Source organism: Triticum aestivum, chromosome 2B (genome assembly GCF_018294505.1).
Source record: "Triticum aestivum cultivar Chinese Spring chromosome 2B, IWGSC CS RefSeq v2.1, whole genome shotgun sequence".
NCBI classification, from domain to species: Eukaryota; Viridiplantae; Streptophyta; class Magnoliopsida; order Poales; family Poaceae; genus Triticum; species Triticum aestivum.
Genome location: NC_057798.1, coordinates 409,698,333 through 409,716,232, shown reverse-complemented (window position 1 = coordinate 409,716,232; position 17,900 = coordinate 409,698,333). Strand labels below are relative to the sequence as shown.

The 17,900-nt window shown below is 45.4% G+C and overlaps 1 pseudogene; it reads right to left on the bottom strand.

The window, feature by feature from the left end:
* Positions 1–268: 268 nt before the first annotated feature.
* On the bottom strand, positions 269–16,524 carry LOC123039239 (uncharacterized; annotated as a pseudogene).
* Between the last annotated feature and the right edge of the window lie 1,376 nt (positions 16,525–17,900).

Below are 17,900 nucleotides of genomic sequence, written 5' to 3'. Positions count from 1 at the left end.
TCTAAACAAGACTGAAATAAAAAGCATGTACTTGCATGTAGAGACATTTGAAGTTCGTTTCATCAGTAGGAGTGCAAGTGGCAGCCTACTTCGTCCCACGAAACTCATCCATTAGTTCAAAATTTGCTCAACATTTGCCTAAAAGTAACACCACATTTGTACTACTATGTTACTGTCCACTAGCCCACCACACTTGCATTGCATCCTTAATTTGAAGTGATTGATGAACTAGCTAATAAATGTCGTTTTGCTTGTACCACATAACTAGTCAGTTTTGTGATGCCTTTTGATCCCTAACCTGTGACGCGAAGGCTTTCTGGAGCTACTGTCGAAACAGTGCTCTGAACTGGCGGGCTACAGCCAGGGTCTCGTCCAGCTTGGCCTTCTCAGCCATGAGGTCGGCCTTCCTGGCTTCCGCAGCCCCGATCCCGGCGTCGTCCGAGTGCAACCCGCTGCTCTGCATCTCTTGCAGAGCTGCCTGCAGTTGAGACACAAAGGCCTTGAGCCTCTCCACTTCCTGACGAGCTCCTGCCTCGAACTGCTGCGACATCGCCCGGAACTCCTCCATCTCCTTCCTCTTGGACTCCTAGAAGCGGTCCCACTCCTCCGCCTTCCGCTGCGTGTCCTCGATCTCGCCGTTGGTTGAGCTGATGTCACGGGCGACGGCGAGGCAACGCGCGTGGGTGGCGTCAATGTCGGCGCGGGCGGCGAGGGCGCAGGAGGCGAGGTCCACGGCGTGGCGCTCGAGGATGTCCGGACGCGCTCCTTGAAAGCAGATGACAACTCCATCGCGTAACTCTCCTGGGCGAGGAGAGAAACAGGACGGTGGAGATGGTGAGCGGGGAGAGGTGACCTCGGGGAGGAGAGCTGGTGGTGGGGAATGGCGGGGATCGCCGGAATCTTGCGGCGGCGTGGGGGTGTGATAACCCACAAGTATAGGGGATCGCAACAGCTTTCGAGGGTAGACTATTCAACCCAAATTTATTGATTAGACACAAGGGGAGCCAAAGAATATTCTTAAGTATTAGCAATTGAGTTGTCAATTCAACCACACCTGGATAACTTAGTATCTGCATCAAAGTATTTAGTATCAAAGCAGTATGATAGTAATGGTAACAGTGGCAAAAGTAAAGAGAGTAGTTTTGTAATAGTTGTAATAGTAGCAACAGAGAAGTAAAAAAGTGAAACACAATATGTGAAAAGCTCGTAGGCATTGGATCAGTGATGGATAATTATGTCGGATACGATTCCTCATTAATAGCTATAACATAGGGTGACACAGAACTAGCTCCAGTTCATCAATGTAATGTAGGCATGCATTTCGAATATAGTCATACGTGCTTATGGAAAAGAACTTGCATGACATCTTTTTTCCTACCCTCCCGTGGCAGCGGGGTCCTAGTGGAAACTAAGGGATATTAAGGCCTCCTTTTAATAGAGAACCGGACCAAAGGATTAACACATAGTGAATACATGAACTCCTCAAACTACGGTCATCGCTGAGAAGTATCCCGATTATTGTCACTTCGGGGTTGTCGGATCATAACACATAATAGGTGACTATAGACTTGCAAGATAGGATCAAGAACTCACATATATATTCATGAAAACATAATAGGTTCAGATCTGAAATCATGGCACTCAGGCCCTAGTGACAAGCATTAAGCATAGCAAAGTCATAGCAACATCAATCTCAGAACATAGTGGATACTAGGGATCAAACCCTAACAAAACTAACTTGATTACATGGTAAATCTCATCCAACCCATCACCGTCCAGCAAGCCTACAATGGAATTACTCACGCATGGCGGTGAGCATCATGAAATTGGTGATGGAGGATGGTTGATGATGACGACGACGATGAATCCCCCTCTCCGGAGCCCCGAACGGACTCCAGATCAGCCCTCCCGAGATAGATTAGGGCTTGGCTGCGGCTCCGTATCGTAAAACACGATGAAACTTTCTCTCTGATTTTTTTCTCCGCGAAACGGAAATTATAGATATGGAGTTGAATCGCTTCCAGTGGCACTGTATCTCTCAGGAGAATATTGGCCATCTCCACGTGGCATTTCTTTAACTGGGAAACGTGGAACACATCGTGAACTCCTGACAATCCTTCTGGAAATTCCAGCTTGTAAGCAACTTCTGCCATACGTTCCAAAACTTTGTATGGTCCCACAAAACATGGTGCAAACTCTCCCTTAACTCCAAAATGCTTAACTCCTCGAAGTGGTGACACACGAAGGTATACTCTGTCTCCAACTTCGTAAACTGTCTCGTTGTGTTTAGAATCTGCATAACTCTTCTGCCTGGATTGGGCTACCTTGAGTCTGTCGCGAATCAGTTTAACCTTCTCTGCAGACTCCTTAATCAAATCTGGTCCAAACAACTGACGATCTTGAATTTCGTCCCACAATAACGGTGTCCTCCACCTCCTTCCGTACAAGGCTTCGAAAGGGGCCATCTTCAAACTGCCTTGATAACTGTTGTTGTAAGAGAACTCTGCATACGGCAAATTGTCATCCCAACTAGGTCCATAATCTAGCGCACAAGCTCTCAACATGTCCTCCAGAATCTGATTGACTCTCTCGGTCTGTCCACCTGTGTGCGAATGAAAGCTTATACTAAACTCTAGCCTAGTACACAAAGTCTCCTGCAACTGATTCCAGAACTTTGAGGTAAACTGGGTTCCTCTATCTGATACTATGGTCCTTGAAACTCCATGCAGACATACGATCCTGGTCATGTATATCTTTGCCAACTTTGCACTTGTATAAGTGGTCTTCACTGGGATGAAATGAGCTACTTTCGTCAATCAATCGACTACAACCCATATAGAGTCATAGCCCGAACGGGTCCTGGGCAATCCCATGATAAAATCCATGCCAAGCTTGTCCCACTTCCATTCGGGTATTGGCAATGGCTGTAGCAATCTTGCTGGCTTCGGATACTCTGCCTTAACTCTCTGACATACATCACATACAGCTACATACTCAGCAATATCCTTCTTCATTCTGGTCCACCAGAAACTTTCCTTCAAATCTAGATACATCTTGGTGTTTCCTGTGTGAATCGAATATGGCGAATCGTGGGCCTCCTGCAGAATCAACTTCCTGATCTCGGGGTCATTAGGCACATAAACGCGATCCTCAAACCATAAGGTATTGTGCTCATCCTCATGAAATCCTTTAGCCTTTCCTTTATCTCGGCAATCTCCTTGTCGGTCTTCTGTGCTTCTCTGATCTTATCCATCAAAGTAGACTAGATTTCCAATGCTGCTACATAACCTCTCGGAACTATTTCCAAACATAGCTCGCGAAGATCCTCTGCTAATTCCTTGGGTAATCCTCCGGTCATGAGCGTATTGACACAACTCTTGCGACTCAATGCATCGACTACTACATTAGCCATTCCGGGATGATAGTGCAACTTCATATCATAATCCTTAATGAGCTCCAACCATCTCCTCTGCCTGAGGTTCAACTCCTTCTGCATGAAGATATACTTCAAACTCTTGTGATCCGTGTATACCTCACAATGGTTTTCGATGAGAAAATGTCTCCAAGTCTTCAATGCATGCACTATGGCTACTAACTCCAAATCGTGTGTAGCATAATTTTGCTCATGAGGTTTAATCTATCGTGAGGCATATGAAACAACTCTTCCCTCCTGCATAAGCACTGCTCCAAGTCCTCGACGAGAAGCGTCACAATACACTTGATAATCCTTATGTTGATCTGGAAGAATCAGCACTGGGGCTGTAACCAAACGTTTCTTCAACTCCTGAAAACTGGCTTCAAACTCCTCAGTCCATTTGAACTTGGTGTCCTTCTTCAACAACTCTATCATGGGCTTTGCAATCCTGGAGAAATTCTCAATGAACCTCCGATAATATCCTGCGAGTCCAAGAAAACTCCTGATCTCTCCAACTGATGTGGGTGCTACCCATTTAGTCACATAAACAACCTTGGTGGAGTCTACTGCTATTCCTTCTCCGGATATAACATGTCCGAGGAATCCAACTTCCTTCAACCAAAACTCACACTTGTTGAACTTGGCATATAACTAGTGTTCCCTGAGCTTTTCAAGAACCAAACGCAAATGCTCCTTATGCTCCTCTTCATTCTTCGAGTAGACCAATATATCATCAATGAACACCACGATGAACTTATCCAAAAACTCCATAAACACCTTGTTCATCATGTTCATGAAATAGGCAGGCGCGTTAGTCAGACCAAATGACATAACGGTATACTCATATAGCCCGTACCTTGTGGTAAAAGTTGTCTTAGGTATATCCTGCTCTCAAATCTTCAGCTGATGATATCCTGATCGCAGATCGATCTTGGAAAACACTTTAGCTCCTTGCAACTAGTCAAAAAAATCATTGATCATCGGCAGTGGGTACTTGTTCTTGATTGTCACTTCATTCAACACACGATAATCAACAACCATCCTCAATGATCCATCCTTCTTATCCACTAGAAGTATCGGGGATCCCCAAGGTGACGAACTTGGTCGGATGTAACCTTTATCCAGTAACTCCTTAATCTGCTTCTTAATTTCCTCCAAATCCTGTGCGGGCATCCGATACGGTCTCTTTGATATTGGCCATGTGCCTGACAAAAGCTCAATCAAAAACTCAATGTCTCTATCAGGTGGAATGCCTGGCAACTCCTCTAGAAATACATCGGGGTAATCCTTCACCACTGGTACTTCCTCATGTACAACTCCTAATAAGGAATTCACTTGAGTCCTCTTTGGCACATGTCGGGATACATATTTAATCCTTCTTCCTTCTGGGGTGGTGAGCATAATCGACTTACTAGCGCAGTCAATGTTCCCTCCATACTTTGATAACCAATCCATGCCTAATATTACATCTAGTCCTTGCGACTCCAATAGTATTAGGTCTGAGGGGAACACGTAGTTAACAATCCTTAATGGTAACCGATCACACCATAGGATGGCCATATACTCTGCTCCTGGCAAGGTTACTAATATGGGTTACCTAAGGGCTTGGGTTGGCAGGTGATACTTGTCCACAAATCCCCTTGATATGTATGAATGCAGTAAATGACTTAACCAAAAACTTACCTATAACTGCATCTGGTTGCGCTTCAACCTCCTCCATGCTAACGTGGTTCACTTGTCCCCTGTTGAAAGGGTTGGGCTTCTTCCCAGAGATTCCATTGCCATTTCCATTCTTTGCTTCAGAACACTCGGTGGCGTAGTGTCCATTCTTCCCGTACTTGAAACAAGTAATGTGACTTAGATCCTTCTTGGCGGGCGTTGCTGGGTTGGAATGGTTCTGGACGTTGCTTCCTCCATTCCCATTCCCATTCTTGGGGCCACTGTGGTTATGCGAACTTCCTCCATTGGAATTATGGCCTCCATGGTTATGGTGAATGTGTCCTCCCGAGTTCGGGGTAAAACGGGGTTTCTGCTGAGCTCCTGAATTGTACTTCCCTTGTCTGTACTTTCTCTTGCGGCTGTCTATCTGCTGCTGCTTCCCTTCAATCATAAGAGCTCTGTCTACCAACTCATGGTAGTTGTTGAAGATTGCCACCATCAACTACATGCTCAGCTCATCATTCAGTCCTTCCAGAAACTTCTCCTGCTTAGCAGCATCTGTAGCTACGTCATCAGTGTCATAACGTGCTAACTTACTAAACTCATCCACATACTGGCCCACTGTGTGTCCTCCTTGGCGCAAGTTGCGAAACTCACACTTCTTCATGTTCATAGCTCCTGCTGAAACATGGGCAGTGCGGAAAGCCTTCTGAAACTGGTCCCATGTAACCGTGTCAATGGGGTAAGTGTGATAGAGGCGGGGTGTCCCGATCTTTCGATGAGATGATAACTATCGATTTGGTGAAGATGACTTTGACGATCTGACTACAAACATGCACGACGTTGCGTCTTAGCAATCGCTAAACCAACTCCGAGAGGTTATTGACCACGCTGAAGCACAATCAACCTGACCACGAAGGTCTATTCCTGCAAGCAATCGAAGAACAAGCAAGAATATGATAAAGCAATCTGAATATTGCGAATATAGAGGAAGTATTGATAAAGGTGGGGATCCGGAAGCGGTCTTGGTCTGGTCGTTGGACACAAACGAAGTACACGAAGTTGCAATGGCTAACTTTTAACTAAACAAATCCCAAGGAAAAAGCTACTAGATGGATCTACTTGTATAGGAGCAAGGGGTGGCGGCCAAGGAGGTGGGAGGACGTCCCAAGGCAGCCTAAAACTAACCCTAGGTCGTACAAGGCTCATGGGCCCAAGTGGAGGTGATGCAACACCTTTGGGCTTGTAGTTTGACTCGGAATCTGCTGCAACGTCGGATTGTTTCGTCCATAACTCAACGCTCCGGACGAATTTGAAGGTGAATCCAATTGGGATGGAAAGAGCACGAAATCTAGTTTCCAACAAAAAAAGAATCACCCAATTCGGAGTCCGTATGAAAAAGTTGTTGGCGTTTTGAGTCAGGTATGTCTGTGCAGTCCGAATCTGAATCCAGAACGTGAGAGACTTGGACTCTATCTTCTCTTGGCCCAAAAGTGACGTGAGAGGACTTTTTGAACACAACCTAAACATCTCCTTTTCCCTTATCTTCATATGTGGATTGTACAAATGTCCCATACACCTGCAATTAGACAAAACACAAAAGTGTGTGAAGTATTTTTGTTCTGGATAACATAAATAGACTATTGAATAGTTTGCATTAGAAATCACCTGACAAATATGCATTTATGCAATATTTTTGGTCGTATCCAAGGTAGTCATGTCCTCATCATCCTCCCCTTTTTGAAAACAAAGCCGTCCTCGGCATTGCTTAATCTGAAATGTGGCTAACAAAAGAGACAAGGTGTACATGTTGTATATGTATATGTCATCCATTTTAACTTCCCTTGATTTTTGCACATATGTCACATGTATACATGAGTAACTTTCATTGTTCATAAAATCTAAAGCCAAAAAATTATCACAAGAAGTAGAAGGCATGAAAATATTGCAACTCAGTTTGCACATATAAGTGAAGCTCTTATTCACTTCAAAAGATTGGCTATGTTCATCATTAAACCATCCTAACTTCGATGAATAAACCTTACTTGCATCAAATTTACATGCTACAACATGCTTAAATAAGCAAACATGCAATAAGTCATTGGACACAAAATCATCATCAAGATTAGAGGTCATATCAAAATGATTAAACATTGGTTCTTTTGCATCAACAGTTAATTCAATGGGTGCACTCAAAATTGTTGATATTTCAGTTGTTTGATCACATGACGCATTCACGACAGTAAAAAGAGTCTCTAAAATAGGTGGTGTGCTCACATCAACAGGTAACTCAACACATGATGCATTCAAGTTAACTAGGCATGCTTCATTCTCATGTGAAGTTATATCATCAAGACCTTTACTGTTACCTCGCAGAGATGTAGCTGATGTAGGTACGGACGTTGACAATGTACCATACTCTTGAGATGATATCGCGCTCATAATCCGAGGTGGGGCTGCTCTAGTAGGTGCAATAGTGGAGTAACCAACCGGCGGTGGTGAGCATGAACTGGAATAGTAGTTGTTGTAGTCACCCAATGCATCCTCCTGTATTTGTCTCTCAAAGGTACAAGCACGGACATACATACCAGTAATGCAACGAGGAATATACTGAAATCTTGCCTGAATATCATGGTTCAAACCACCAAAAAATCTATTCATTGTATCATCCTCAGATTCTTCTATGTCACAATGATGCATATAAGATTTGAACTCTTGGTAGTAAGCATGAACAGTGTTACTGCCTTGTTTTAATTGCTCCAATTTGCGACGCAATTCACGACGATAGTAAGGAGGAAAAAATTGTTGTCTCATTACAGCTTTCAAAACTTTCCAAGTTGTGGGTTGGTTATCAATGTTTTTCTTACAATGTACACTCCACCAAACAGAAGCAAAACCAGTAAATGCTCTAATGGTAGCTCGTACTCTCTCAAGTTCAGAAAAATCATGGTGACTAAAAACTTGTTCTACTTCAAGCTCCCAAGCTAGATAAATAGCAGGATTAAATCTACCCTCAAATGATGGTAAAGAGATAACCTGACCATATGCTTGTGTGTGTTGTCCCAACTCTCGTGATGGTGAAGATGTGTCCGTCATCCAAGAACTTCTATCTCTGGAACCTGTCATGATTAGTAGAAACAAGAACCAAAATTCGAGAATAATGTTCCTATGAACTACTAGGATGTGGTTGTAAAGTGCTCACAGTAAAGCAAATATCAATATCTTACAAGTTCTTACCATGCGGCAGGTGGTGACAGGCAACCAGCGGTGTCAAATAACTCCGAAGATTGTGTAAAACGATTGCCAGGGGAACGTACGTATACACGGTGTAGAAATATGTGGAGCTGGGTTGGCTATATATGGTAGCAAAAGATTAGCAATAATCAATTCAGAGATGCAATGTTGAATAAACGCTCAACGACGGTACTGTGCTGGTCCTAGGCTAGACCAAACTAGAGACGCGAGCCTAGAACACTAATGAGGTCACGTCGTAGCACAACTAGCATCAATAAAGGATATGAAGTAGCTCTGGACAGCAAGATATAAGTGAAGATCACAATAGCAGTAGACCTATTTAGAAGCTGATGTTGAGGTGCCAAATACTGAACTAGCTTCTGCAACTATTTAGATGCGGCTCGTCGCTAGCTTTCATTTGAGTACTCGCGGAGCCAAAACAGACTTCATATGAGGAAGTTATGCCTGTTTTACTGAACAGTGCACAAAACAGATTCCAATCCGAATTCAACTACGAGATTGAGTCTAGATAGATCCGAATTTTGTTTTTTTTCTCCTCTTTTTTTTCTCAACTTTTTTTTCTTTTCCTTTCTTTTTTTCTCTGACTTTTTTTTACTTTTTTTTCTCTCGTTTTTTTCTCTATCTTTTTTTCTCTCTCCCTCTTTCCAAAACAAACTAGATAAGATGTAGATTGGATCAAGCGAAGATGGGAACGATCTCAACTATGATTATGACAATGAACGGTGGGTAGCACGTGGAGGAAATTGATGGATGGGTGGTGGACAGCGGAAGGGATAATGATGCAGCGGCGACGTGACTAATGTGAACAGAACTCGAAACTCTAAACGACCTAGACACTAAGACCAGCAACTCGACACGACGATGCAACCGATAATTCAACTATGCAAGCAATGAAAAGAAAATTGCAAAGGCTCAGACTGGCTTGGACAAAGGATGAATAGATCTAACTCTTTTTTGTGGATTTTTCTTGGACAATAGGTAAGAAAATAAATCTAATCTAGGAAAACTGGAAATTCTCACCGAGCAACCTGAAAACTGATACCACTTGATAGAGGCGAGGTGTCCCGATCTTTCGATGAGATGATAACTATCGATTTGGTGGAGACGACTTTGACGATCCGACTACAAACGTGCACGACGTTGCGCCTTAGCAATCGCTAAACCAACTCCGAGAGGTTATTGACCACGCCGAAGCACAATCAACCTGACCACGAAGGTCTATTCCTGCAAGCAATCGAAGAACAAGCAAGAATATGATAAAGCAATCTGAATATTGCGAATATAGAGGAAGTATTGATAAAGGTGGGGATCCGGAAGCGGTCTTGGTCTGGTCGTTGGACACAAACGAAGTACACGAAGTTGCAATGGCTAACTTTTAACTAAACAAATCCCAAGGAAAAAGCTACTAGATGGATCTACTTATATAGGAGCAAGGGGTGGCGGCCAAGGAGGTGGGAGGACGTCCCAAGGCAGCCTAAAACTAACCCTAGGTCGTACAAGGCTCATGGGCCCAAGTGGAGGTGATGCAACACCTTTGGGCTTGTAGTTTGACTCGGATTCTGCTGCAACGTCAGATTGTTTCGTCCGTAACTCAACACTCCGGACGAATTTGAAGGTGAATCCAATTGGGATGGAAAGAGCACGAAATCTAGTTTCCAACAAAAAAAGAATCACCCAATTCGGAGTCCGTATGAAAAAGTTGTTGGCGTTTTGAGTCAGGTATGTCTGTGCAGTCCGAATCTGAATCCAGAACGTGAGAGACTTGGACTCTATCTTCTCTTGGCCCAAAAGTGACGTGAGAGGACTTTTTGAACACAACCTAAACATCTCCTTTTCCCTTATCTTCATATGTGGATTGTACAAATGTCCCATACACCTGCAATTAGACAAAACACAAAAGTGTGTGAAGTATTTTTGTTCTGGATAACATAAATAGACTATTGAATAGTTTGCATTAGAAATCACCTGACAAATATGAATTTATGCAATATTTTTGGTCGTATCCAAGGTAGTCATGTCCTCATCAAAGTGGCTATGAAATTCTCCCACCATGATGATGCGGGTCCATCAAGCTGATGTGCAGCAAAACGCACTCTCTCCACATCTGTGCATCCTACAGTGGTCAGCTCCCTTCCAATCTTGCGGAGCCAATCATCTGCAACAATCGGCTCGGTGCTACTAGAGAACACCGGCGGATTCAGCCTTAGAAAACGGGCTAAGTGATCAACATGTAGTGGTGGTGGTGTTTTTTTGTTGTTGTTGTTGTTTCCTTGGTTTTGATTCTGAACTAACAACTGCATCAGGGTATTCTGCTGCTGGATCAACTGAGTGAGCTTCGGTGGGAAAGCAAATCCATTGTCACGTCTCGGAGGCATCTGATGGGTTTAGGAAAGGTGAGAAAACAGAATAGAAATGAGGTCTAAGGGGAAAACACTATCCATATGCACATGAGACAAACACAATCATATCACTTCAATCAATTCAAACAAGGGCATATAATCGGTCTAACTATCGTACAAAAGTGCTCGGACTATACTATATACATGGGAGAATACTACTACTGATATGGTGGTCGTCTATAAGTTTTAATAGGTAGAAGACTCCATGATATCTACTCCAGCTTCATCGACATAGTCATCATCGCTATCGTCGGGGTCTGACTCAATGTCGTCGATGATGATGTAGTCCTCTGAATGAATGTCCTTGGAATCGTCGTCATCTCCTCCTGGCGCGAGGTCTCCCATGAATACTCCTAGCTTCCTCGTCAGATCGTCATTCTTCTCCACTAGCATCGTTATTTCCTCCTCATATCCATCGCATGTAGACTTGAGTTCTTCCTCCAGCTCTGAAATCCTGGTCATTGCCTTCTTCAGATCTATCATGCATGCGCACATCTGGTTCTCCTGGCGACAAATGTGCTGGTTTAACTCCTGGATGAAAGCTGCAATGGAAATGTTCCTCCTGGTGTTGATCATCTCCCATTGCTCATCTCGGCGTCCACATATTTGGTAAATAGTATCCTTAAGATCCTTGTGGTAAACTTCTCCAATGCGTCCATAGCGATGTGGGATGCCATGCTCTTTCTAGACTCAAGGTTGGTGCATCAAAGGAAAACTCTATGGGCTTAGTGACTGTCATGAACGTCCTTCCTGGAATTTGAACTCAAATCATCCAACGCTCCTCTTCTGGTAAAGTGGCGATGTAGGTCCCGGTGAAGCTTGGTATTCCGATGTTCAGGTACCTACTAACTTCCTTCAAGTGTCGTCCAAAAGGTGTATCTTCATCCAGTTGTGTAAACTTGTTCCTTGATTCCGCCACCCTATAGAGTAGAAAAGGGAGAGGAGTCAGAAATGAGTAGAGAAGAGTGACCTATGGTTTTAGCTTAGTGGTCGTGTCCTACAGTCAGCGTGTGTTCTGATACTATCTTGTAGCGACCAGACCTCAAACAGTCTAGTCTTTGTGCATCAGTGTCATCCCTGGATCGGTAATGCTGACATGCATAGTACTTGAGGATTTATAACAGAGTTTCAACCACACACTTATTACATCGAATGTCTCAAAAGAGAACTTATTACAATAATATGGCTTAAGGCCATCTAAATAAGATAACAGCGAAAGGCTTGGGGGATAAAGTGAGTCCATCAATTCCAATGGCATAGCTGAGTGAACGACAACGACCTATAGCACCTTACTCGTCGTCTGGAAAGTCTGCAACATGATATGTTGCAGCCCGAAATGGGTCAACACATGGAATATGTTGGCAATGTAACACATAGAGTAATGAACAGGTAAATGCTATCACTACATGCATATATGGCTGGTGGAAAACTCTATGGTTATAGTTTTTGCATACAGCCAATTTTTCCCTACAACAAAGGAATAAATTTTATTTAACTATCATGGTGGTTTTTAAACATTGAGAAGGTTCCTCCAACTCAATACCAATTAAACATCATCAATTAACCCAATCAAATTAATTTAGAGTGATGAGATCAACATGATAATCCAAGAACCATATACTCAAGATGTCCATAACCGGGGACACGGCTAACCATGATTAGTTTGTACACTCTGCAGAGATTTGCGCACTTTTCCCCACAAGACTCGATCTCCTCCGTTGAATTTCTCGCACTTCATGATGTTTGAGAAACGGATGACCGAGACACAGTCTTTCAGAAGCATTAACTCTTTACTCTGGGTAGACAGTACCACCTACATCCCCTACATCTACTAGTCTACCACTGAAAGAGTTCACACAACTTATTCAACTATGCCAGATCCCATAATGGCTTGTGGCTGCACACGGAAGTTTCTAGCATGAATAATCTTATGATCCCTTTGAGCCTGGGTGGCGAACCATAGGATGATCACACGGGTACTCTGGGATATCCTAGGACAACACTGGATTCTCCAGGTGCCCTGACAACCACTGGGTACTCCAGGGTGCCTCAACCAATCCATCCAGATGTGTGTTTAAGTAGCCACCTTAAGTTAACCATTAATTAACAATACTCACATCTGTCATGGATACACTCACCCAATCCATGTCTATAAGCATAGCATAGCAATCCTGAGCATAACGTAGAAGTAACTCCCAAAGGTTTGATAATAAAAAGGCAATAGGTTCTACCTCATCATGTACTTCTCAAACCCACATGTTATTCAGATCCTAACCATGCAATGTTTGAGGATTGAGATTAATGCACAAAAACTAGGTAATAAAGAGGTGTGATCAAAGTGTTACTTGCCTTGTTGATGATTCGCAAAACCTAGAGACTCGTAGTAGCACGCTTCACACTCCGGGTATTCTAACGCAAACAAACAATAACATACATAAGCACCCAACTAGAAGCACAGGTAAAACTCAAATAAGAAAATCCAACAAGAAAGTTCAACTGAAGAACTCCGATTTGCAAATTGAATCAAATCAAACGGAGCAACGAAACACAAACTACGAAAAAAACAAGATTCATTTACTAATCTAGACTAAAGTCAAATTTTACAGTACCAAAATCTTGTTCAAGTTGGTTAAACGGAAAGAGGACTTCGAGACGAAGATCTAGGCGCTTGTTTCATCTAGTTTGGATAAACGAGCAAAAAGATAAACTAAAACGAAGATCAGGGCAGAAATCGCGATCGAAAATAATCGCGGAAAACCCTGGAAAAATAAAACGAGACGAACATGCTAACGAACGAACGTTCGCTATCTGCGACTAATTGACGAACACCGTTCGTTAAAACGAACGTACGGACAAACGTCCGCTAAATAACTAAACCGAAAAAAATCGAATGATCTATTTAAAAAAACAGATCTAGGTTTCTAAAAAACCGAACGGTTTACCGAGAAAAACCGGGACGGCGGCGGTGGCGGCTACCTCCGGCGAGTGGCGGGGGCGGGATCGGGGCGGCGGCGACTCCGGCGGCAAGCGGTCAACGGAGGCGACGACTCCGGCGGGCGGGCGGTCGGCGGCGGCTGCGACGAGACGAGGAGGCGGCAGCGGCTAGGGTTTCGGGCGGCAGGGCGGCTTGGGCTGGCGGGGTCGGGCCTCGCCCTTATAAAGGCCAGCCGGGCAGTGTTCGGGTCGGGCACGGCCCATTATGTCGGTGTGTTGTTTTCTTTTTAAATAAATTTGACACGGAAAAACAAACAAAAGAAATACTAAACGGATTCCAAAAATCCTAAAATAAATTTACACGGTCCTCTAATATTATTGCGGACAAAGTGAACATTTATTTGGGCCACTAATGCAATTTTATAAATGCATTTTTTTCCTAATTCAAATAAAATAACAATAAAAGTCCAAATAAAATCTTAATTGATTTTAACATTTTCCCTCCGTTATTTCTTTTATTGTGGAGAAGTCATTTTATCTCCTCTCTTTTGTTTTAACATTGGAAATACTCAGAGAGAGAAATGATTAAAACCAAATGATCCTCTTTTCAAAATTTAAGAAAACTCAAATATGAAAATAATAAAATCCCCAACTCTCTCCGTGGGTCCTTGAGTTGCTTAAAATTTCTAGGATCAACCAAAATGTAATAAAATATGATATGCATATGATGACCTATGTATAACATTCTAAATTAAAAATTTGGGATGTTACATGCAGGGCATTCAACGATTGCAAGATATTGATACCTCCACGGACTGATGCATTGGTTTCTCACTGAGGAATTTTTTTGTTTCCTACTACAAACTCCTACATTGGGGAGCCCAACATTGCTAGGATTGCTAGCAATAACCACCAGCTTTAGTGGAGGTGATCGTCCCACAATGCCAAAAGGCGCACACCACCGCGAGCCAGGGAGCCACCGTTGTCACCCACCTGGGAACCGACCATAATGCTGCATTAGACATTGATTAGGGACCCACCGTCAGCCGCTGGAGACCGCACGAGTTAGCACATGCGAGAATATCCCCTCCGCCGCCACATGCTCGGGAGCTGACGCCGTTGTTGCATTCGCCTCAGACTGGGGATCCACCGCCAGCCGTCGGAGACAACATGGGCTAACACAGAAAAGAAGGCCGCCGCCACCACATAGGCTTTGCCCAGTGGTGTCCTCCAACGGCGGCGAAAAGGGGATGCCCGTGTCGCCTAGGTTTCAGTGGTGCGGAACAACCCTTTTTTTGTCGTTGAGTCTAATGATGATTGTATTGGGATCACCAGTTGCGTTCCAAGAGAAGCAAACACATTGATACAAAATTTAACCTCATCAGAGAATGCATCAACATGTTGGTATGGATGAACAACTTACAGATCTTCTTACCAAAGGCGCTTGGGTGAGTGAAATCTGTTGAAATGAGGCAAAACTTCCGTGTCATACAGATGAAGGCTGTGCGGCAGGTTTAAAGGGATGTTTTGTTATGCACATAAATCCATTGCTCAAGTTTCTAGCAAGTACTTCCTCCGTTCCGAATTATAAGATGTTTTAATTTTTTCCTAATCATATGTATATAAGCACGTTTTAATGTATTTGTTCATTCATTTTAGTCTATATGTAGTCCATATTGAGATATTCAAAACATCTTAGAATTCGGAAGAGAGGTGACAGTTTACGTGTACCGGAATCGTGTGAAGTCGGAAACTTGGTCTTTCTGTGTGTCCGTTCTCTGACAGTGTTGCAGCGAGTTCGCGTTGAGTTCTTGAGATGCTGCAACTACATAGGTGTTAACTTTGGAAGAGGAGTTGATTAATTATTTCATAGGCGAAAAGAAAGGACTATCTTCTTTGATAAATTGCATAGGAATTCACCTACTGTATAGGTTCATCGTTTTCTACTAGCTAGAGTGGCTTCTGCCATCTTCAACGGGCATTAGAAGTGATCGAATTGTTGAAGCAATAGAGATTGATGGATCGCTTTTCCTGTGGAAGACGATCCACATATTGTTCATCGTGTCTCGAATCTTTTAAAAGTTACATAAAGCAACTTTACACGGCAACAGTACCATGCACTAGAATATATATAGGAGCTAAGCAGTCCAAATCGTAGCCTGTAACTCGATCAAGCACGCGACCCACCTCGTCTGAACTTTCTGCCTCATGCACCACATAGACGAAAGCAGCCCGTTTGGTGCCATACATTTTGCAGAACGTGTTTCATCTTTTATCTACTGTGTGCATGCATGCAGAAGGAGTTTTTCAACCTTTTACCACTGAATGCAGCCAGTATATAGTTTTACCGCTAGCGCCCAGCAGGCAGGCAGGCAGGCAGGAGGCAGGGGCGAGAACTAAAGCCTAATTCCAAGCTCATCCGACGACGACTGATCCGCCGACGAGCTGCTGAATATGTGTGCCGTCCCAGCTCCAAACTTGAGCGACAAGGATTCAGGAGTAGCTTCTGGCAAGCTACCTGCTTGGCTCGGGAGTGGTCAGGAATCAGAATGATGCATGTGGCGCAATGAGCCCATATGAACCTCCTGATAATCTGTCAAGAATGATCAAAAAATGAAAGTCTAAGAGCAACTCCAATGGAGCGACCCATTTCGTCCGTCCGCGTCTGTTTGGATTAGCGCGGACAAAAATGGCGGTCCAATGCGCCGACCCAAACTTAAATCGTGTCCGTCTGGTGTCCGCGCCGACCCATTTCCAGCCCAAAATTACGCCTGGAATGTGTCGGCGCAGACGCGAAGCGGACGCGCCGCGCGTCTCCTTGTCGTCCGCCGCATCCCCACCTGGCGGCCACCCAACCGTCATCGGTCGTCTTATTTATGACGACCACCGACAGCGGGCCCACGCGTCAGCCAGTGCGCGCGTCCTTTTTTAACCATGCGTGCGGCGGGGTCGGCCTCATCCACTTCTCCCGTTCAAATCTGGCCCCCCACCACTCCCTTTGCTTCCTCGCCGGCGATCGCAAACCCTAGCGCGCGCCATGGACCTCTTCAGCAGCAGCAATGGCAAGGGCAAGGGCAAGGGCACCCCTGGCACCTCGTCATCCCGTGCTCCCCCTCCCCCTCCATCGTCGGCGCGTTTCCGCCCTGAACGCCGGTGCCTGCACATCCTGGTGCACCAAGCGCGGTGGCACTGGGAGTACAGGCAGCCCCTCCCCTACCTCGATGTGACGCTGCCGCACCATTGGCATTTGGATCCAAACCGGATCCCGGTGCCGGCAGTTCCGCGGACCCAGCGGACGCACGACGACGAGGTGCGCCGGCGCTGCGCGCTGCTCATGCCGAAGCAGCGTCGGCTGCCCGAGTACGCCGTCAACTCTCCCAACTGGGAGGCTTAGTTCGCCCTCGAACACGAGGAGCAACGGCGCTTGGGTGTCGACGCCGTCCCACCGCCGCCCCGGAGGTAGAGCCGGAGGACATGGAGGCGGAGGCGGAGTACCAATCCGCCCTCGAGGAGGCCCTGCAGCACGCGCTGGAGGCTAGCCGTATCGACGAGGATGCGCACTGGGATGGGCTGGAGCAAGCCCTTGCCCTGTCGGCGGCGGGGGACTCCGTCCACACCCCGCTCTTCATGCCGCCGCCTCCACCGTCGTCGCCCGTCCAGCCCAAGCCGGAGCCGGAGCCGGAGCCGTCGCGTAAGCGCTCCCCGCCTCCACCCAGTTGGCCGGAGGAGGCCTACTCGTGGACGTGTCAGTACCGCGAGTTGGTGAGCGTGCCTCCCGTCCACTTCGCCGCCACGCCAGAGGAGGAGGCGGCCCACCTCGAGCGATGGAAGGAGCACTGACTCCGCCAGGAGCAGGCCGACGGCGAGGAGTAGATGCGCTACGAGGCCATGCTCCAACGCGACGCCGAGGCGCTTCGGCTCGAGGAGAAGGAGGAGGAGCATGCGCGGCTTGCCGCAATGCCGCCGCCCCAGCAGACGCCGGAGGAGGCTGCCCTAGCAGCGTACCAGGCGGCGTTCGGGTGGGCTGGCCCTGCTTCGGTCTTCATCGACCTCACCGACGACGGCGGCGTTGAGGGCAAGGGCAAGGGCAAGACCGATGACGTCTAGGGCAGCGTGCGGGGCGGCAGCAGGCGGACGCAGACTTTTTTTTATATTTTATTTAATGTTTATTAGATTTAGGTGGACTTTGGCCATCGTTTAACCGGCCATTTTATGTTTAATTATGTTTATTTATGTTT